We start from the raw sequence: 22,509 nt of genomic DNA, 5'->3' as shown, positions 1-22,509 counted from the left end.
CTTTGGGAAGAACAACATCGGTCCACGGACCCATGTTGCTCCCAGATTTCCCAAAAAACGTCGTTTAGGGCCTCAAAACAGCTCCGAAAGTTCAGGACTCGAAAAATTGCTAAAAATAGTAAATTGTGCTACAATTACAGAAACTGAAAAACTGAAAGAGACAGACGTGGGGGTCCAAATGGGATAGGTGGGTGGCCACCAACATCCACCTGGATCATTCCTCCCCCCTTAGGAAGCAATGGTCCCCATTGCATTGAGTTCCTCCATCTGTTGAACTTGGTCCCTAGTGAGCTGTTCTACAATCTCTGATGTGTCCAATAATGGTGGGAAGCATGGTCGGCGACGGTCCACATTGAACACTTGGTGCAAATGAAGGAATGGAGGAATGTTTTTCTCCAAAGCATTATTTCCCATAGCCTTGGTAATGGTGTAAGGACCATGTCAGTGTGGTCAGAGCTTCTGATGGGCTCCTGTAAGGCGCTCTTTCTACAAATGTAACCAGACTTTATTGCCCACCTAAAGCTTGTGTGGTACCCCTGTAGGTGAGGAGAAGTTTTTCCTGTGTTCTTTCATGACCGTATCCCTCTGTTGCTGCTGCTGCGTGGAGGAACCCTTCGCAGGGGTCATGGATGTGGTGACGATCTTCCCCTTACTTTGGGAGAGAACCAGATAGATGAATTTCCTAGTCTGGGATATGAGCTTGTTGCCTTTCTTAGTAGAGATCAAAGAGGTGGCGGTAGGTGGGGCTACCTCTGGTATGCTGTATAATGAATTATCCAAAGAAATAATGACAGCCCAAGGCCTTGACTCATACACAGCATGTCGCCTCCACAAGTATGGTCGGCCTAATAATACATCATAAACATCTAAAGGTGTAACATCACACAATACCTCGTCTGTGAAGGGCTTGATGCTGTAGGGAAGGCGGAACTGCTGGCGAACTTTGAGATCTCGTCCTTCATGAAGCCACCCGATACTGTATAGCTGTGGGTGTGGTGTAGTCGGTAGTCCCAACCGCTTCATGACCTCTGCTGAAAGGAGGTTCTTTTGGCTACCACTGTTGACAATGAATTGCAGCGGTGAACCCTTCGCCCACATCTGTGAGAGGAAAAGACATTCCCCCTCCTCTGGATCTTCGGGCTCATTCTTCTAGATCTTGGTGGTGTCAACAGTGACACTGGGCTCCGCATCAATGATCTGCTTCCCTTTGCCATTCCCCTTTTCGAGTTCTGGCTCAGGTTTGGAACATGCATCTGATTCTGAAGCTTTCAACTGGGCCACTAGTGACTGCTTGGTCCGACACTCACTTGTGTTATGAGTGGGACTCTTATGGAACTCACACCACTTTCTTGTGTCCTTCTTCGGCTTTGTGGTGTTGTTCTTTTCTTGTGGCTTCGACGGGTTTTCTTGGGTCACCCCGCCTTGGCTTTGTCCTTTGGGCTTTGGATTTGCAGATCCAATGTCTCGCTTCTTTTGTTTGAACTTTTGCTCGATTTTGACAATGTATCGATACGCCGTGCCGAGCGAGGAGATGTTCAGGAACTCCATCTCTTCCTGGATGTATCTGTGTAGGCAGTTGTGGTATTTGAGTAGCAGATGCAGATCAAAATATTTGATACCCAACTGTGTGCGAAGGGTATGTAAAATGTTTGTGAACTCTGGCACATCTTAGTCCCTTCCCTGCTGCAGTGTGGTCCACTTTATGTATTTGTCGTCGTAGCTTTTGATAGGGTAGTATTGCTCCTTGATGGCATCCCAGAATGAATCCCATGTGGGTGCGGCTGAAAATAGTGAGCCTGTGCTTTCATTCTTTTGCTCGCAGTAGGTTTCCCACCAGTCTTTGACGTGGGGGGTTGCTTTGAGAAGAGCAAAAACAATCTTTTCTCGACTCGAAAATTCATGAATTGAAAAATACCCTTCTAGCATATTTAACCATTTATCTACAACATCCGTGTCTATTGGACCCTCAAATATGGGGATTTAGAAGTTAACTTGTACCTTAAATGGTGTGGCGTTTTTAGACTAGCTGGTTGAAGCCGATGCGTCGCCTCTGGGTAGCCACTGAAGGATCTGCGCAAAGTTGTCCATCATCGCATTCCTTTGTCGCTCGAGTGCTTCTTTGAGCAAGATTTTGATAGGATCTCTTGGCCCCTCATCTTTCTTTTCATCTGCCATGGGAGGCCGTCGGGATTTGCGAGGTTGGTCTTGCAAAGGTTCGACCAGTTCAAGCCCTAACTCCTTATATCCCGCCCTCGTTGGGGACATGCAAAGAAAAATAGAGAAAAAGTAGACTGCTCCGATACCATTGATCCAGATTTAAACAGGAACACAAAAAAATACAGATATAACCATAAGCACAGATATGCAGCAGAAATAATACTTCATTTCATTAATATAAAATATTGGAATATGCTTACAAACAGAAATGGAAATAAACCAGCTAGGGCGATGGTAGCTTATCTCTGAGAAGAGATGTGGCGGCTACATACCTATGAACTGTGTTACAATGAGGCTCGAAGGCCTATTTATTGTTGAGAAACAATGGAAAACCCTTAACATCCCAAAACCTAACCCTAGAAGATGAAACGCCAAATTGTGGGCCCCGTTTGGGTAAATTGGTACATCAATTTCCCAGGGTCGTAACTTTGGCATATGATCTTCATTTGATGCGTACAATAGCTCATTAAAAAGATTTTTCCAAGCACTACAACTCTGGGAAAAGCAACATCGGTCCATGGACCCATGTTGCTCCCAGATTTCCCAAAAAACGTCGTTTAGGGCCTCAAAACGGCTCCGAAAGTTCAGGACCTGAAAAACTGCTAAAAATAGAAAATTGTGCTATAATTACAGAAACTGAAAAATTGAAAGAGATAGTTTTGGGGGTCCAAATGGGATAGGTGGGTGGCCACCAACATCCACCTGGATCATACCATCGCCCGAGCTATCTTATTTCCATTCTGTTTGTAAGCATAGTTCAATATTTTTCTATTAATGAAATGAAGTGTTTTTCTGTTGCAGCTCTATCTTTATGATTATTTTTGTAAGTTGTTGCATTCCTATTTAAGTTTGAATCAGTGGTATCAGAGTGGTCTGCTCTTTCTCTATTTTTCTTTGCATGTCCCTAATGAGTTTTTGGTATAAGGTGTTAGCGCTTGATCTGGTTGAACCATTGCAAGATCAGCCTCGCAAAACCCAATGACCTCCCATGGCAGAAGAAAATAAAGACGAGGGGGCAGGAGATCCTTTCAAAATGTTGCTTGAGGAAGCCCTCGAGTGACAGAGGGACGCAATGATGGATAACTTTTCCCATATCCTTCGACGACTACCCATAGGCGATGCATCTTCATCCAACAGCCACTCTAGAGGCGCCACTCCTTTTAAGGTACAAGTTAACTTTGATATTCCCATATTTGAATGCCTGATAGATGCAGGTGTTGTAGATAACTGTTTAAATCTAATGGAAGGATATTTTTCAGTTCATGACTTTTCCAATCGGGAAAATATTACTTCTGCACTTCTTAAAGCCGCCTCACACATCAAGGACTGGTGGGAAGCCTGTTGTGAATAAAAGGACGAGAGTGAACCCTCAATGTTTTCAATTGCACCCACTTAGAATTATTTCTGATACACCATCAAGGAACAATATTACCCTATCGAGAGCTATGAAGACAAATACATAAAGTGGACCTCGCTAAGGCAGAGAAGGGATCAAAATGTGTTAGAGTTCACAAATACTTTCCATACCCTTCGCACGACACTGGGTATCAAGGATACTGAGTGGAATTTGGTGCTCAAGTACCACGAATGTTTACACAAGCTTATCCAGGAAGAGATGGAGTTCTTGGACATTTCCTTGCTCGGCACGATGTATCAGTATGCTGTCAAGATTGAGTAGAAGTTTAAATAGAAGAAGCGGACTTTGGATCTGTGAATACAAAGCAAGGAAAACACACCCGCAAACCACATAACAAAGGACCAAGCCAAGGCGGTGCTACCCAGGATAGCCTGACGAAGTTGCAAGAAAATAACATGTTGGCACATGAAATTTCACCTCAAGCTGAGAAAGGTAAACTTCAAGGCAACATCAAACCACTTAGCCTCGTAGCTAGCCCTACGGGGCAGGAGAGGGCTCTCTCCGGTATATCTCGGTATAGGTCTTCAACGGACGAGATAACCAATGAGGAAACACTAATTTTAGGCTAGTAAACTGATAAAAAGGTTTGATTTGGGATTTTTAGGGTTTTGGTGGAAAATTGGGGAAAGGCAATTTTGGGTGCGGGGATTGGACACAGTTTTCGCAGGGGGTTCTTTGGGGCAAGGTAGGAGACTGTATTGATGCCTTTGATAGAGGTGGATGGATGAGAATGACTGGTGAGGAGCTAAGGAGAGCAAGCAATCACCTTGAATTCTCCTTAAACAGCTGAAAACATTGATATTAAGCAAACTTAAAGGCAGAGCATAGCAACCATGAATTCTACCTTAACACTTCATTTTCCTAATTTGCAGAAGGAAAAGTAAGAAGATGAATCACATAACAAACTTAAAAGTACAAACAGAAACACACCATCAATACATGTAACCGCAAGAATCCCAAAAAGGACTGCAAAACCATGGTCTTCCTTTGCCAAAAATTGCAGAGATACAATGAGTAATACAATAGAAGCTTCTCCCTCAAGAGTCCAACCATGAAAATGACCAAGAAAGTACATAATATAGGTAATCTAACATCTTTCCTTGCCTTTAGGGGTCGAGCTCACTATCCTAGGATCTGTTTCAACCAATTCTAAACTGAGAACTAAAAACTAGGCAGTCAAAACAACTTGCCTCTATAAGCTAGGAAACCAATTCATTCATTAAATTTTTGCCTATCTCATGAATGAATCTTCTAGAAGAGATAAATGAGTGTTAAAATATCATAAAATTACATCATTTACAACAAGGAGGATCAAAATCCACTCCAAAAAGTCAAATCTAGTCAAAACTGCGTTTTGCTGAGCTGTAGGTGCATTTCTGTGAAAATTGCCCAACGCGTCGCGCCCTGATCCTGAATGCCTTGCGCACCTTTGGAGCTGCTTTTGAGGCACTTCTAGGTGTCCAAATGAGACAAAATTGGGCTTGTTGGAAAGGTATGGATGTCTACTTTCCAACCCAAGTGGCATTTCTGAATTTGGTGTCCATTTTCCCCTCCAAAATTGCAATCTCCCAAGACTGCTTCCTGTGTGTCAAAAAGGTGGCAGAAAGTCATTTTTTGCTTATTTTTTGACTTTCTGGAGGCCCAAAACTTGGTGAAATTTCTTGGTAATTGCTGAGAAAGTGTATTTTTGCATGAAAAATCCAAAAATGCTGAGTTTTCCTGAAAAGGAGTTGCCCATCGAAAGGGTCGCACGCGGCGTGCGACGCGTTGGTGAAGAAAACCTGTTTTTTGCCCAAAAATTCACGTGACCAAAAATGCTCAAATTTTTTGAAATTTGTGCTGGAAGTGAGTCATTTAGCATCATGCTCCTTCAAGGAATCCTCAGCCAATATGTGGAGGGGATCGGGCCTTTTTCTTCGTTTTAGTGCTTTGGCCAACCGTCATTGGAGCACCTTCATTCTCACCTTGCTTTTTGACATTTCTCTAAACCATGACATCTGTGTAAAAAGTGAAGGAGGTTTTTCTTCCTTTGCATGTTTTGGACAAAAACCTCTCTCAGTTTTGCAAAATTCATCTTTGATTTCTCAGAAACATCATTTTAGTGAAACTTATCCCGATGTGTGGAACAAGGGATTTTGTCGAAATGAAGCGAAATGAAGGGGATAAGGGGCTTCTAAATTCTTGGGGAAATTTTTGGAAGTAGGGAGGGATGTTAGGAAGTAGGGGAAAGTGGAATCTCAGAGATTGAGTGAGGGGAAAGGGTCCAAAAGGGCAAAACACAAGCCCAACCTAGAAAATTGCCAAGTTGTAGCAAGAAACTAGGGTTTGTGCGAAAATGAGGAATTTGAGGGATCTCAGTGATGGGAAGCATTTGATAAGGTAATTTAAGGATAGGGGAAGGTGTATGAACATCAGGATACAAGTTTTGCCGATGATTTGACCATCCAAGAGAAATTGCCTTCAAAACCCTAGGAGAGGGAAATGAACCTTGCCTAGGCACAACTGAAGCATGAACACGGTGTAAAATGACCCATTAGACACTGACATGATAATGACAACCCTATGAATGATGATAGACTCAGCTGAATAGTGACATAGACTGACATTTGGGCAACTTTGAAAAGAGTGAAAGCAAACCCTAGACCTAATGCCTAGTGACCAAAATTTGCTTGAAGACTCACTGAAATGACAAAATTTGACCTTGACACTTCAAAATCACTTTGTAAGAGCATGTTTGATCACTGGAGGAAGGCTGGAAAGACTGACACTAACATAACAACACCCCGAATATGAAGAAGGACATGGGAAAATGGTGTGAGTTCCATAAGAACTCCACTCACAATACAAGTGAGTGTCGGGCCAAGCAATCATTGGTGTCCAAGCTGAAGGTTTTCGAATCAGGCGCAGGTTTTGACTCTGAATCAGAACCTGATAAGGGAACTGAAAAAGGGAAGAATATCATTGATGCAAATCCCAGTTCCACCATGGCCACCACCAAGATCTAGAATATTGAGCCTGAAGATCCAGAGGAGGGGGAACGCCTCTTCCACTCCAAGACGTGGGTGAAGGGTTCTCTGTTGTAGTTCACTGTCGACTATAGGAACCAAAAGAACCTCATTTTAGTAGAGGTCGTGAAGCGGCTGGGCCTAAAGACTATAGCACATCCATAGTTGTACACTATCAAGTGAATTCACCAAGGACAATATCTTCGTGTCAGCCAGTAGTGTTACCTTCCCTACAGCATCAAGCCCTTCACGGATGAGGTACTGTGTGATTTTTCTCCTCTTGAAGTTTTTGATGTACTATTAAGACAACCATACTTGTGGAAGCGACATGATGTATATGAGTCTAAACCTCTCTTTGTGATTATTACTTTGGCTAACAAGTTGTACAAGATACTGGAGGTAGCCCCACCTATCGCTATCCCTTTGATCACTACAAAGAAATGCCGTAAGATCATTTACCAGACTAGGAAATTTATTTTCCTTATGATTTTCCCCCAGGGAAAGAAGAAGGTTTTGGCCATGGCTTCCAGGCAGGGCTACTCTGCATAGTAACAGTAAATGGACAAGGTTGTGGAGGAGTACAGGGATACTTTTTCCTCACCCACAGGGGTACCTTTGCACTGTCAGGAAAAGCACTCCATCGATTTGACCCCGGGCACACCACTGCCCAATGGACCTATCTATCGGTGCTTGGTTCTGGAGAATGATGAGATCAAGAGTATGATTAAGGAACTATTGCAGAAAGGGCACATCACGCCAAGCTCATCACCTTGTCGAAGCCTGATTATATGGGTACAGAACAAGGATGGGACCTGGAGGCTCTGTATTGACTATCAGGCATTGAACAAGATCACTATCTAGAATAGGTACCCAATATCATGGATTGATGACCTTCTAGACCAGCTCAAGGGGGCCAAATATTTTAGCAAGATTGACTTGAAGTCAAGTTATCACCAGGTGCCTATCGAACCCTCCGATGTGTGGAAAACTTCCTTCAAATCCAAGGAGGGCCTTTTTGAATGGTTGGTCATGTCGTTCGGATTGACGAACGCCCCTACAACCTTCATGAGACTGATGGATGACATCTTGTGACCCTTCACCAATGCATTCGTGGTGGTGTATTTAGATGATATCTTGATCTTCATCCAAAGTTGGGAAGAGCACCTCCACCATATTCGACAGGTTCTTCAAACCCTGCGCCAACACAAGTTGTGTGTTAACTTGGAGAAATTCACCTTTGGCCTGACCCAAGTTCAATATCTAGGGTACACCAGTGATAAGCAGGGTGTGCAAGTGGACCCATCCAAGATACAATTCATTCAAGATTGGCTAGCCCCAACAACTCTAAGAGAGCTCTGCAGCTTTTTGGGTCTTGCTAATTTATATCGTAGGTTCATGTTGGGGTTCTCTCATATCACTTGGCCTTTAAGTCAAGTCACCAAGGGCAGAGTGAAAGAAAAGGGTTTTTTAGTTGGAAACCCAACAACAAGAGTTTTCCGAGTTGAAGAATCACCTCTGTTCTACACTAGTGGTCACATTACCATACCCACAACAACCATTTGAGATTGAGACAGATTCCTTCGACTATGCTATTGGTGCGGTTCTTACTCAGCACGGGCATCAAGTGGATTACCACAGTGAGACACTTTTAGACACAGTCTGAAAGTACCCCACTTACAACAAAGAAATGTATTCCATTGTGCAATCCAACCGTTAATGGAAGCATTACATTCTGGGGAAGGAAACGGTCATCCACATAGATCACCAACCTCTATAGTTCATACAGACATAAAGGAAGTTGCAGAATGGTTGCCATCAGAAATGGTCCACCTATTTGCAACAGTTCCATTTGAACATTCAGTATAAGAAGGGCAGCACAAATAATGTTTTTGATTGCCTCAGCTGACCACCAATCATGGCATTGATCACTATGCTCGACTCTTGTGGGCACAAGACATCGGGGTGGCCACATATTTAGAAGAGCGATCTAGAATTTGGCAGCAAATACCAGGCACTTTTGGAAGGGAAGAAAGTTCCAAATTTTCAACTTCAGGATGCACTCTTATGCCACTTGGGACACATCTGTGTTCCTTCAAGTGAGCGTACCAATATGATTTGGGAGGCTCACTATAGTTGGGTCACTAAACATTTCAGAATAGAGAAAACAGTGGTAGTATTGGAGAAGTATTTTTATTGGTGGAAACTTCATCGGGATGTTGGGAAGTACATTAGATCCTACATAGTTTGTGCCATTGCCAAACCATCCATAAAGAAGGAAGGCTTGTATACTCATTTATCTACTCCTAGCTAGCCTTGGGAATCTGTCTCCATGGATTACATGTCGGGCTTCCTTCTCCTAAGCACAGCAACAATTGCATTTTCATGGTCGTCAACAGATTCTCTAAGATGGCCATCATGGCGGCCTGTAAGAAGAGTATCACAGTAGAGGCCACTGCTAAGCTTTTCTTTGAGCGAGTATGGGTACACTTTGGGATCCCACAATCCATTGTCTCAAATCGGGACAATAGATTCCTTAGTGCATTTTGGTCAAGTCTCTAGTCGATGCTGGATACAAAACTTACTAAGTCCACGGCTTTCCATCCCCAAACTGATGGCCAAACAAAGTTTGTCAATAGGATGATCGTACACATTATGCACATGTACAACTCGAAGCATCCACGCATGTGGGATGAAATTCTCCCCTATGTCCAACATAGCTACAACAGAGCTCTCCACAGCTCAATAGGCCACAACCCCTTTTAGGTAGGGCTGGGATTTAATCCATTATGCCACATTGATGTGGCCATACCATTTGCAACCACTCAGGTAGATTTGGCTCACGTTCAATCCGAAGCTGAAAGGGATAACAACTTCATTGAGTGCATTCAACACATCCGCGAACAATTCCATGATATATTGGATAGAGCCAATGCTAATTACAAGTAGTGCCATGACCAACATCGAGTGTCGCACAAGTTCCAAGTGGGCGACAAAGTTTGCCTACATTTGCAGAAGGAATGCCTTGTTAGACCCCACCACAAGATTCACCCACTCCGATATGGGTCATACACCACCACAAAGGTCTTTGTTGACAATTCCTTTCATCTTTGCATCCCACCATTCCTTGGTCTACATCCAGTTTTCAATGTAGATCACCTTCAGCCATACTTTCCACCATTGTTGGACACATCTTACATTGCATAACAGCTCACACCAATAGAGCTCAACCTAGACTGCATGGAATAATCCATGACTGATTAGATCATGGACACATAGATCAAGAACACTCACCAATAGAGCATACAACTATATCGAGTTGTCAAAGCAAGCCAACTCCTTCACCAGGAAAAGTGGTTCACTAGGGACCAGGTTCAACAAAAATTTCCTCACCTCATGGAGGCTCTGTACGCAATGGGGACCATTGCTTCCTAAGGGGGGAGGAATGATCCAGGTGGATATTGGTGGCCACCCACCTATTCCACCTAGACCCCCTAGTCAATTTCATATGTTTCCTTGTTCATTTCAGCATTTACTTTTTCTAGCAGTTTTTCAGGTCCTGAACTTCCGGAGCAGTTTTAACTGCCTAAACGGTGTTTTTTTTGGGTCTGTGACAATCCCATAGCCATAAGCATAGGCCTATGGAAAAACCTGTAGTAACCAGAGAGACATTTCCAACGAGGTATCATATGCGCCAAACGAAGATAATATGACCATGTTACGACCCCAAGAAGTTGGCTACCCAACCAACCCCAATGGGGCCCACAAACTCTTGGTGTTACATCTCTTGGGCTTAGGTTTTTTGTTGTTTATGGTTTTCTCATGTTTTCCAATAATAAAAAGGCCCTTGAGCCTCATTTTAACACAGTTCAAAGGCATGTAGCTACCACATCTCTTCTCATAGATAAGCTGCCATTGCCCGAGCTATCTTATTTCCATTTTTTTTGTAATCATAGTTCATTATTTTTCTATTAATGAAATGAAGTGTTTTTTTGCTGCAGCTCTATGTTTATGATTATATATATAATTTGTTGCATTCCTGTTTAAGTTCGGGTCATTTATCCACCCATATAATTTACCCATGGTATTGTAACAATGATCCAAATGGAAAGTGGCATCCACCCATGGTATTCATTCACCCATGGTATTTACCCACCCATGGAATTTACCCATGGTATTGTAACTAAACAACGTTATAACTAACATGTTGAAAATGCAGGAAGAAAATATAGTTTTGACTTTGACTTGGTCAAACTAGATTAAAATTTCAATTTCAATTTCAGCAGAATACTTGGAGGTAGCTAACTGAGGTGACATGGCTCTTGTCACTTAGTTAACTGAGTTAATTCAAGTTGGAGACACTTAATTTCAGTTTAGTATGATTGATTTCTAATTTCTAACAATCTATTTAGCTTAAGTTGAGTTATTTTCAATTAAACTAGTTCCAATTGTTGGAGAAACTAGTGGAAGTTCAAGTTGTGCAGTTTAACTTCTATCACACTTAGTGGTAATCCACTTAACTAATAAATCAACCCAAAATAACCAATGCATGCATATAATTTGAGTTACCCAGTTGAGATTCAAGATCAAGGGCATTGTACGATCAGTTGTAAACTAATCCAAGTTGTATAGATGGTGCATTCAGTCAAAGCATGGGTCTACACGAATTGTGCAATCCAGATTGATGAATTTCCTAAATAATAGGGGCTAATTCCTCAAGGAACAGCGCAAGAAAATAAGAGCTTAGAGGCTCAAAAATTTAGCTAAGTGTTGGTCATGTTTAGTCAGTCAGGCAGAGAGAAAGACTATACACTTGCAGGGTGTGTTCAGGCTTGAGGAAGCATTGTATTTAATCTCTATTCTTTGATTAATGCAACATATAATAAGGGGTTTTGAGTAGTTTCTTTACCCTAGATAAATATTTGTGTATGTGTTTTGAATCTTTATGCGTGTTTATGATGTGCGTTCTCGATCATGAATTAGCTTCCATAGGTTTAGTAAATTTCATGAGCAATTTATATTAATTTCTAGATGGTGCCTCATTTCACATGACAGCGAACAAATAATTTTTCAGTGACTTGGAGGAGAAATATCTCCAGATGCACATCAATATGGGTGATGATGGAAGGTATAAAGTGATTGGAATTGGTACAGTTACTTTTGAGAGGGAGTTTGGCTCCCCTCTCAGGCTCAAGGATGTGATGTTTGTACCGATTCTAAAGAAGAATCTAATTTCTATCAGGATGTTGGAAGACCGTGGCTATGATGTGATATTTATCAAAGGAGATGCATTCCTGAGACAAATCACCATGGGACAAGTGAAGCAGATTGGGGTTTGATTGAAGAACCTCTACATACTAGATGTGGAACATTCTGCTACTTTGAGCACAATGGTGGAGAAGGTGTAGAGCCGAGATGTCGATGAATTATGGCATAGAAGACTTGTCCATTTACATCATGGAGATTTGAAGATCATTCAACATATCACCACAAGCCTCCACAAAGAAGCACTACAACAGTGCGATACATGCAAAGGGTGTACCTTGTGGAAGTACATTGTTGGGTGATTTAATTGTGAGTTAAATCCCTGTCATTAATTGTCAACCTGGGGTTCGTAGAACTGACAAGGTATACCTGTACTATATGTACTAGGTGGTTATTTATTAGAATAGATTAATCTAATGCAATTAAAACTAACTACAAAGTTAATTAAATCAATCCAATCCAAACCAAACTAAACATAAAGAAATTGAAATCACACTTGCATAAAGGAAATCACACTTGCTTGAAAATGAAATCACACTTGCATAAATGAAATCACACCACACTTGCATAATTGAAAATCACACCACACTTGCATAATTGAAATCACACTTGTAGAATTGAAATCACACCACACTTGCATAAATGAAAATCACACCACACTTGCATAATTAAAATCGTAATGGCTGAATTGAAATCACACTCACACCTGCTGAAATGAAATCACACTTGTTGAAAGGTAAAGCACACTTGCATAAAATGAAAACACACTTTCTGAATTGAAATGAAATAAAATAACTACACTATGTTACCAATATGTGCAAATTGTGGTTGATGGGGACCCTTGATTCCTCAGTAAGCACATTAAACAACTATCACATCTTGGAAATCAAAGTAGTAGTATATATTTCATAAAATGAGTTACAAGATATTACAAGAATTCTCTATCCTCACTTTACAAATCACATCTTGGATGGAACTTGGAACCTCCAACTATCAACTAGCCACTAGCTACTAACAACTAGCAACATCTACACAACTTTTACAACTTACCGTTAACAACCCTTTGTATGAAGGGTGCATTCCTATTTATACAAAAAATAAGGATAACTATTCAATAAACATAGATCCTTAGATCTCTCCTAAATCCACATTTATCTCTTGTGGTTACAATCAATCTCCTAAAAATGTAAGATACAAATCCTCTCAAAATTCTCATCCATGATTCTTCTCCTTTGAATGTGCATAGTTAATTATCCACATCTCCTACAATTATTCCACAAATCTTCATGAGTTGGAATTTGAAATTCGAATTTGTAGTTGGGTGGCCAAATAGGACCCTTCTAGAATCTCCAAGTAGGCCTACAATATCACAAAACTCATAGCACTTTTAGATATATATGAAAATATGTTAATTTCCTAATATTTAATCACAAATTCACTTAAAATACTTAAAATAAAAATAAATGACTTGGAAAATAATAATGATAAACCCATATAGTCATGAAAATAGTTACTTAATGTAGGGTTATGGGGCTACAGAGTTAGAGAATGGGGATAAATTGATGGAAATGAAGGTGAAAGTGAATGACATTTTGGAGACCCAACATATGTAAAAGCCACCTTCAATGATTGGGACAACAGGGCGCATGCATTCCTTGAAAGGATCCACTCTGATGTTTGTGGACCTTTCTCTACAGCCTTCACTACCAAGCACATGTATTATGTTATATTTGTAAATGATTTCTCACAGAAGTGATGGATTTTCTTCATGTAGAAGAAAGATCAAACATTCTCCAAGTTTCTTGAATTTAAAGCACTTGTTGAGAAAGAAACTCGCAATAAAGTGAATGCCCTTAAGAGAGATAACAGAGGTGAGTATGTGTCGAATGAGCTTAAAAATTTATGAGCAAATGAAGGCATTTGACGAGAGTTGAAAAAACCCCATAAACCACAGTAAAATGGGGTGGCTGAGAGGAAGAACATAATTATTGTGGGAGCAGAAAGGGCGATATTGCATGACCAAGGCCTACTACTACACTTGTGGGCTGACGCATGCAACACAACAATCTATTTGCAGAGGAGGAATCCTCATCGGACTCTTGGGATGAGTACATCAGAAGAAGATTTTTTAGGGAAGAAACCAGATTTGTCACACTTAAGGATCTTTGGAGCATTATTATATTGCCATGTCTCTAAGGAATCAAGGAAAGTGCTAGAGGTGACAACAGAGTTGGGCATATGATGAGCCCCAGAAATGGGTAACTATATGGGCTTATTTTGCCTATTGTTTCCATTTAATCCACCATTCTCCATAGTTTTGTGCATGTTTTTGAATATATTTATGTTAATTGAGTGAATGGGGATAGTCACTTTACCACAAAGTCTAATGACTGTTTATTGTAGATTTTTGGACATTTTTGGACCAAGACCAGGCATTTATGAGCAGATTGGCAGCCAAATTCAAAGAAACAGGACTGAGGACTTATAGGAGGGGTGTCTCCTGCATTTATGACCCCTTCCTCAAGTTCTCCACCAATAGCTCAGAGTTCAAAGGCCACCATATCAATGATTACAAGGGCAACCGAGTAGGTCTATTGAAGTTACTGTTATCTGCAGCTTTAGGCAGCCGAGTTCCTAAAGTTTAGGAGGATTGTTGGGAGTCCTCACTTGCATAAGTAAGAAGGCCTTAGGCCTCAGTAGGTTAGCCACTGTATAGTCTAGTTTCACACTTTAGTGCAGCCTTGTACTCAGCTCATTTTCGAGCTCTTTTTGCAGACAATTTTGTGATGTAAATATTATTTTTTGATGAATGAAGATGAATCCAGCTTTGAACCAGCACTGATCTTTCCTAGGGGGTTGTAGCTCTTGGGGTTGGGCCCAACCCAAGTGCCCAACACCTCCTTTGTGTATTTATATGCTTTTCTTGCATTCATGAAATAATTTTTGTTGTTTAGGTTAAATCTTGCTTTGGTAAAATAGGTTGCTTTTGATGATTAAATTAGTTGTTCTTGCTGTAAGTTGTTTAAGTAGTTTTCTATAGTAATAGAGGAAGAACCAACAAGGCTACCAGTAGGCTTGGATTCCCTTTCTCCCTCCTTGGGACCATGATTGAGGACAAGGCACTGTTGCTGCCCCAAAAACACTCTTTTTTTCTTTCATGCAATTGGTAGTGTGATGTTTTGAGTTGGAGAAGTTGATATTTGCTTGGATTCACATGCTCAGACCATTTCTTGTGCACTTACCATGGATTTCTCACATAGATTCCTGTTCATAAAATTCTGTTAAGCACTTTTCTGTTTTTAGGTCAAATTAGGAAAACTCTGTTTTTTCGTTTTTACTTGGGTCAGTCTTAGAAGTAGGTGTGTAGCTCACTTGAAACACGTTCCAGCTTTCCATCCTTCCATAGCGCAACCTATACTAGCTCATCTTTCACAAAATCCTTCACTTGTTCACTTCAATTCTCCAAACTACCATAATTTCTACGTTCTTGTGCAAGATTGCTTCCTTGACCTTTGAACAAATCCAACCATCTCTTTCATGTATGATCCTCATTGATAGAGTCCTAGACCCTTTGACACCTCCATCCAGCCTTCATTTCTCTTTTCCCACCATTTTTCCACCTTCAAACCTCCAAAAATCACTTTCGGCCTCCTCTTGTAGAACTTCCTGTAGAATTCCCTGTAGATCCCCTACAGCCTTCTTGTAGAAGTTCATGCGAGCAATTTTTTGAAGTCTGATCACAATGGAAATCTCTAGAAGGGTAATATGGATTTCTTAGGACCCCTCCATACCTTCCTCATCATCTGCAAAAGCCAACTCCATTTTCCTTCACCACCAAACCTCTGCACAATCACAAATAGTTAAAACACAAGCATAATAATTCTGCATGAAACTGCTAAAAAGTACAAAAAGATGATTCTTCCATATTTTCCTTCAGAAGTAGCTTGAATACATGCATTTTACCTTTTCAGTAGTCAATGGAATCCATTTCTGTAGCTTCATCTCTTTTTCTTACAAAAGTAGGGGTAGTGGGTAAAACTAGGGTTTGCTAGGGTTTGTGCTTCCTGTGAGTTTTCATATTCTTTTTGCAAGTAGAATAGCCTCTTTTGAGTTAGCTTTCTTCCATCACAATTAAGAGCTTCTTCTAAGAACTCATAGAAGTTGGCTTAAGCTCCTGGCGAACTTGTGCCAGCTGATCAAGTGATAGCCTGTAGTAAGGGCTAGTACTTGTGCATATAGCACCGTCGCTTTCAAATTTTTTATGAACTACCGGGTTGATAAAAGTAAAGTAGGGAGTCCCAGGAGTTGCAGCATCATTACTGCAATACTGGAGCTCACCAACATATTTTTTGGGTACAAAGAAACACCTCACACTATCGTGTTTACTTTCCATCTATCATGATGATAGTTGTTCGTAGAGACGTCAAGTTTGATGAGGAGAAGGCAATGAGGTTTTCTCTTAAGAGGGAGCTTCAGTTGCATTCACATCAGGAGATTTTGGCTCCAAAGGAAGAACCTCAAGATGTTGTGGAGTAGCTAAAAGAAGAGGAGAAGATAGTGGAGACACCCACTCAAGCAAAGACAACCAGATTAGGAAGGAAGAAAACCAGGGAAGCTGATAGATTATTGCATGATGCTAGAGAGAATGTGGGAGCACCCACATCACAGTGCAGGAAAAAGAGGTCACCGAATCGATACACTGGCTACATGGCTCTAATGAGTGAGCTTGTAGAGACTAAGCCATCCTCATTCGAGGAAGTTGTAGAGAAACCAGTATGGGTTGATGCTATGGTATAGGAATATGATTCCATTATCATAAACAGTGTTTGGGAAGTGGTCCCAAGACCAAAGGACAAATTAGTGGTGGGTTCGAGATGGATCTACAAGGTAAATCAAGTAGTAGATGGAAGCACTGAGAAAAAAAGGCCATATTTGTGTCCAAGACACAAGGGGTTCTTTCAGGTGGAGGTAATTGACTATGAGGAGACCTTTTCTCTAGTAGCAAGTTACTCATCCATCAGATCAATTCTAGCACTTGTACCACAAATGGGATTTAAGATCCATCAAATGGATGTGAAGACAACATTCCTCAATGGATTTATTAAGGAGGAGGTGTACATTGAACAACTGAAAGGTTTCAAGACCTTCGACAGAAAGTTGCATGTGTGCAGACTCAAGTGATAATTGTATGGATTGAAGCAAGCACCCCGTGCTTGGTATAATGGATTGATAGCTATCTAACCACGTTGGGCTTCACCAAGAGTGCAGCAAATACAAATATTTATCATATTTTGGTTGAATGTAAATTATTAATTATTGTGTTATATGTTGATGATTTAATTTTAACTAGTGATGAGAAGTTGATCAGTTCTTGCAAAGAGGATCTTACAAGAGAATTTGAAATGAAGTACATGGGACTCATGCATTATTTCCTCGATTTGGAAGTATGAAAAAGAGATGAAGAATTGTTTGTCTCTCAAGGAAATTGTGCCAATGAGATACTAACGAAGTTCTGCATGGAGAGTAGAAAACCGATGGACACTCCTCTAGCAAGAAATTGGAGGAAGGAGGATGCCACTTCAAGTGAGGAAGTGGAGGCTACCATTTATAGGAAGCCTGTGGGTTCACTTATGTATTTGGTGAAAACACAACCATACATGTGTTATTCATTTAACCATCTTAGTCAAGAAATGGTTAATCCAACCAAATTATATTGGAAGGAAACAAAGCATGTGTTGAGATACCTCATAGGCACTACTCAGTTTTGACTTTGGTACAAATGAACAGAGTGAGTGAAGCTGCAAGGCTTCGTAAATGCCTATTTGGAAGGAAGTCCATTAGATAAGAAGAAAACATTGAGAGGAATTTTCATTGATGGGTCTGTAGAAGTTTCTTGGCACAACAGGAAGCAGAGATTTGTGGCACTCAGCTCAGTAGAAGCAAATTACATGGCTTCCACTCAAGCAGCATGTGAGGCAATCTTGTTGAAAAATATTATTGTTGGGTTATTTGGTTAGATGATGGATCCTACTATGATTTACTGTGACAATCATAGTTGTATCAAACTATTTGAGAATCTAGTATTTCATGATCGATCCAAGCATATTGACATTCGGTATCACCAACTATGGGATTGTGTGCAAAGGTGGATCATTTTGCTAGAATACATTCCTACAAAGGAACAAGATGCAGATATTTTGACAAAGGATTTTTCAAGAGGAAAATTTGATTTCCATAGAGGCAAGATTGGGTATCTGATAAACCCTTTCTTGCTGAGAGGGAGTGTTGAAAATGCAGCAAGAAAATCTAGTTTTGACTTTGCCTTGGTCAAACTAGATTAAAAGTTCAATTTCAATTTCAATAGAATACTTGGAAGTAGTTAACTGAGGTGACATGTCTCTTTTCACTCAATTAACTTAGTTAATTTTAGTTGGAGAAACTTGATTTCAGCTCAATATGATTGATTGCTAATTTCTAGCAATCTATTTCAGTTAAGTTGAGTTATTATCAGTTAGACTAGTTCCAACTGTTGGAGAAACTAGTGGAAGGTCAAGTTGTGCAGTGTAACCTCTATCACACTCAGTTATCATCTTGTTAATTGATCAATCAACTGAAAATAATTGATGCATGCAGAGAATTCGAGCTACCTAGTTGAGATTAGAGTTCAAGGGAATTGTACTATCAGTTGTAAACTAATCCAAGTTTTACAGATGGTGCATGTAGTCAAAGGATGGGCCTACATGAATTACACAATCTAGATTGAGGAATTTCCTAAATACTAGGGGCTAATTCCTTAAGGAATAGCACAAGGAAATAAGAGCTTGGAGGCTTGAAAATTGCCTAAGTATTGGTCAGGTTCAGTCAGTCAGGAAGAGAGATAGATTATACACTTGTAGGGTGTGCTCAGGCTTGAGCAAGCATTGTATTTCATCTCTATTATTTGATTAATGAAATAAATATAGTAAGGGTTTATGAGCAATTTATTTCTGGTAGATAAATGTTTGTTTATGTGTGCTAAATCTTGATGCATGTTTATGATGTGTGTTCTCAATCATGAATTAGCTTCCACAGATCAGTAGAGTAGCTTCTAGTCTTGTGATTTAGTAAATTTCATGAGAAGTTTAGAATCTACATATTAATTTCTACATAACAAGTTGTATTTTGTAAAAAGACAAATTTTCCACCACAATGTAGGTTTTACAATTATTCTTTGTTTTTAATAAAAAAATTATTTGTGGTTTTGTTTACTATGTGTTCTCCTCCTCTTCCATCATTTCAATTTTTCAGATCTTGCGAACCTCCCATAGATCCAAATTAGTGTTATCAGAGCGAGTTACAAATACATGGAAATCAAATTTTCAAAAGTGTGAAGACAGTTCAATCATAATCATGTGTGTGAAGATAGTTCAATGACAATTATGTGTGTGAAGTTGGTTTATTCATAAAGGGTTTTTTCACATAGGGTTTGATTCGCATTCACTCTGTTAAATACGACGTCAATGAGAAATTTCATGGGAGAGTTTGAGATCAAACTTGAGTTACTCGTTTTGGTTTTCCCGTGAAGGGTTGTTGATATAATGTGGGTACTCGACTACAAGGAAAAGGATGGCTTGATGGATCCCCTACACAACCATTGAGCCTACTAGGTTCGTATGCCATCTAAACCCTATGTCCCACTCAAAGAATAGATCTAGAATTCAATGTAGGGATTCTTGATTCTCACCTTATTTCCTCAAGAGGTCATACATTCCAACTATGTTCATATTTTGTCGAGCCACCCACCCCTTTTTTGTTTTTCTCTCACTCCATGATTTCCACACAACCTATGCACAATTTGGCCTGATACACTCTTAAATATCCCTATGTGGGCTCATAGTGGCTCTGACTATGTATGTTGGCCTATTCTCTATCTTCATAGAAGATCACATCAGATGAACTCTCTCGAGCTCCCCTTTGCACACAACTACAGGTATCGTATCACCCGTGAACTGCTAACTCTTTTTTCCATAGCTTGATTCAATCCTAGCTCAACCACCTATCAACTTACCAGATGCCTAGAGATGTCACTGTGGCTATTGTCACAATTGAAAATGCCGCAAATGTTGGGTTGTTGGAAATATGAATATATGGATCCACATATTGCAATATACAAGGAATAATATGCCAATACCAAGTTGACATGAAAGAAATAACATTGAAGAAGGTAGAGAAGATAGAAATAGGAGGATGGAAAGCATATATTGCTTAGGTCTCATTGGATTCAAAGTGCATGTTGTGAGCCTCACAATTGAGAATATTTTTATGTTATGTGACGTTCAAGAGCTTCACCTGAAGAAATGTCAAGAAGTATGCATGGAAGTGGCATCAATGTAACATGATTCATGTACTTATGTTACGATATGCTCTTGTTAATGCTTCCCAACTTCAATGAGAAGAGAGAGAGAGGCACTAATGGTTAAATTTTACATTTGTATGTGCTCTAATGGAATCAACTCACTTTGCATAGAATTTCCTTGCACTTGTCCACTTTGTATCACATCCTTCAATTAAAATTTCCTTGCCTGGTTATCATTAAATTTGCACCAATTTTAAAACTATATATTCTGATCAAAGTAAAATTACTTTTACCGATCACAAAGATAAATTAGGGTCACATATCTCTCTCTTACATTTTGAATTCTTAGGGGGTATCATAATTGTCTACTGAAGTAGTGAAATCTAGATTAGTTTTCGGTTTGTGGTGCATATGAATATGAAATAGTTGATAATGTATTTCATTCGAGAGATGCTCTAATGTATTCAACATAATGGTGTCTCCATTCATTCTATAATACTCAATATTGTTCAAAGACTAGTATGTAATTTCAGGGATTTCCAAGTATTTCAAGAAATGTGAGTAGGATTGGTGGCTAACACACATCTTGATGTAATGGTGATTACTCATTTAAAGAAAATATGTGAAGAGTACATTTTACAAGGGAGTGAATAAGAACAAATAAAGTGACTTGGTGAGTATGGGAACATCTACAACAAGCTTGCTTGTTCATTAATTCCATAAATATTTGGACACGAGGAAGTAAAAAAAAAAGGCCATGCTTCTGATTCTTGTTGGTGACCCAACTAGAAGAAAATTATGGATGGAATGAAGAGTCATAGTTTCATCCTAGAGTTGTAATGATTCAGCCGTTGAAACACATGATCAATGTGAAACCTCGAGAATCTTACACCATAGGGCGGGGAAGTAGTGGTGTTGGTCTGACAGTTGTTATTCAAATGGATCCATTCACCAACAGAATGGTTCTTGAAGGTGGAGCCTTGGTGCTTGCCGACATGGGTATATGTGTTATAGATGAATTTGATAATATGGATGAGATAGAACGTACCACTATTCATGAAATGATGGAAAACAAACTGTGAGCATTGCAAAGGTGAGGATAATAACCTCTCTAAATGCATGGATGCCTATTCTGGCTACCGCAAATCCCTCCCGAGGTCGGTATGATCTATAAATAACACTTGAATAGAATATAAATCTTCCTCCAACATTTCTTTCTCTTTTTTACTTGTTTTGGTTGATACTTGATAAGGATGATATGGATAGTGATTTGGATATGGAAAGACATATGTTATACATGTATCAAAAGTGTGAGCCACCATTTTTAGGCTTTACTCCTCTCGAGTCTTCCATCATCAAAGTTTATATAACAACGACAAGAAGGGTATCATCTTCTATGCCTAAACACCTTACCAAATATCTTGCCAGTTCTTATTCTTCCATGAGAAAAGAGGAAGCACAAAGTGATGCACCACATTCTTGTACCACTTCGAGAACACTTCTAAGAATTCTTGGCATATCAATGGACCTAATTCGGTTTAAATTTTCAGAAATATTGGCCCAAAGAAATGAATCCCTTGGACTTATCCAAATGTCAAAGTTCTCATTATAAGTTGACCAAAGAAAGAAAACTGGTATGGATGCCATATCTAACATTTATTCAATCATAAGGGAGGAAGCTTTAATAATAAAGATTGTGGATGTCATCTATGCTAATGCCCTTAAATGGATTTCTCAGAAGGATTACACTAAAGCTCAACCAAAGGAGTGATTGGAAGAGCATGGAACATTGAACGTGTTGGAAATCAATCCCAATAGATTCAGTATTCATTTATTGATGCTTAAAACATTGAACAAGAAAAATATTTTTAGGTCCATTTTCTAAGCCATGCACTATCAGTCTCACAATTGGCCCACAAGCATTACAGGATATATCTATCCTCAAACCTCATTCATCATGGTTATGGGTCACCCACAAACTGAATGTTATGGATCAACCGCACAAAACCCTTGTCATCAAAGTCCATCTTCTAAGCTACACATTGTTAGTATCATTGTTGGCCAAAAGCATTACAAGGTATCTCTATCCTCAAATATTCATTTGTTATGGTCATGGGCCATCCACAAACCCATGCTTCATCGAAGTCCATTTTCTAGGTTTCATATTGTCAGTATCACAGTTGGTCACAAGAATTACAGGGTATCTCCATCCTCAAATCTCTGTTCATCATGGTTATGAGTTAACGAGACAAAACCGTTCTCTTCAGTGGCTC

The 22,509-nt window shown here is 39.8% G+C and overlaps 1 pseudogene; it reads left to right on the top strand.

Annotated features, from left to right (window-relative positions):
• The window catches only part of LOC149212317 (DNA replication licensing factor MCM7 pseudogene), a 57,063-nt pseudogene extending 34,942 nt beyond the window's left edge, over positions 1 to 22,121 (top strand).
• Positions 22,122 to 22,509: the final 388 nt, after the last annotated feature.

Source organism: Pinus tabuliformis, chromosome 1_1, assembly GCF_031772625.1.
Source record: "Pinus tabuliformis cultivar Carrire ecotype Pingquan chromosome 1_1, CPIR1, whole genome shotgun sequence".
NCBI lineage: Eukaryota > Viridiplantae > Streptophyta > Pinopsida > Pinales > Pinaceae > Pinus > Pinus tabuliformis.
This window is presented reverse-complemented; position numbering and strand designations above follow the sequence as displayed.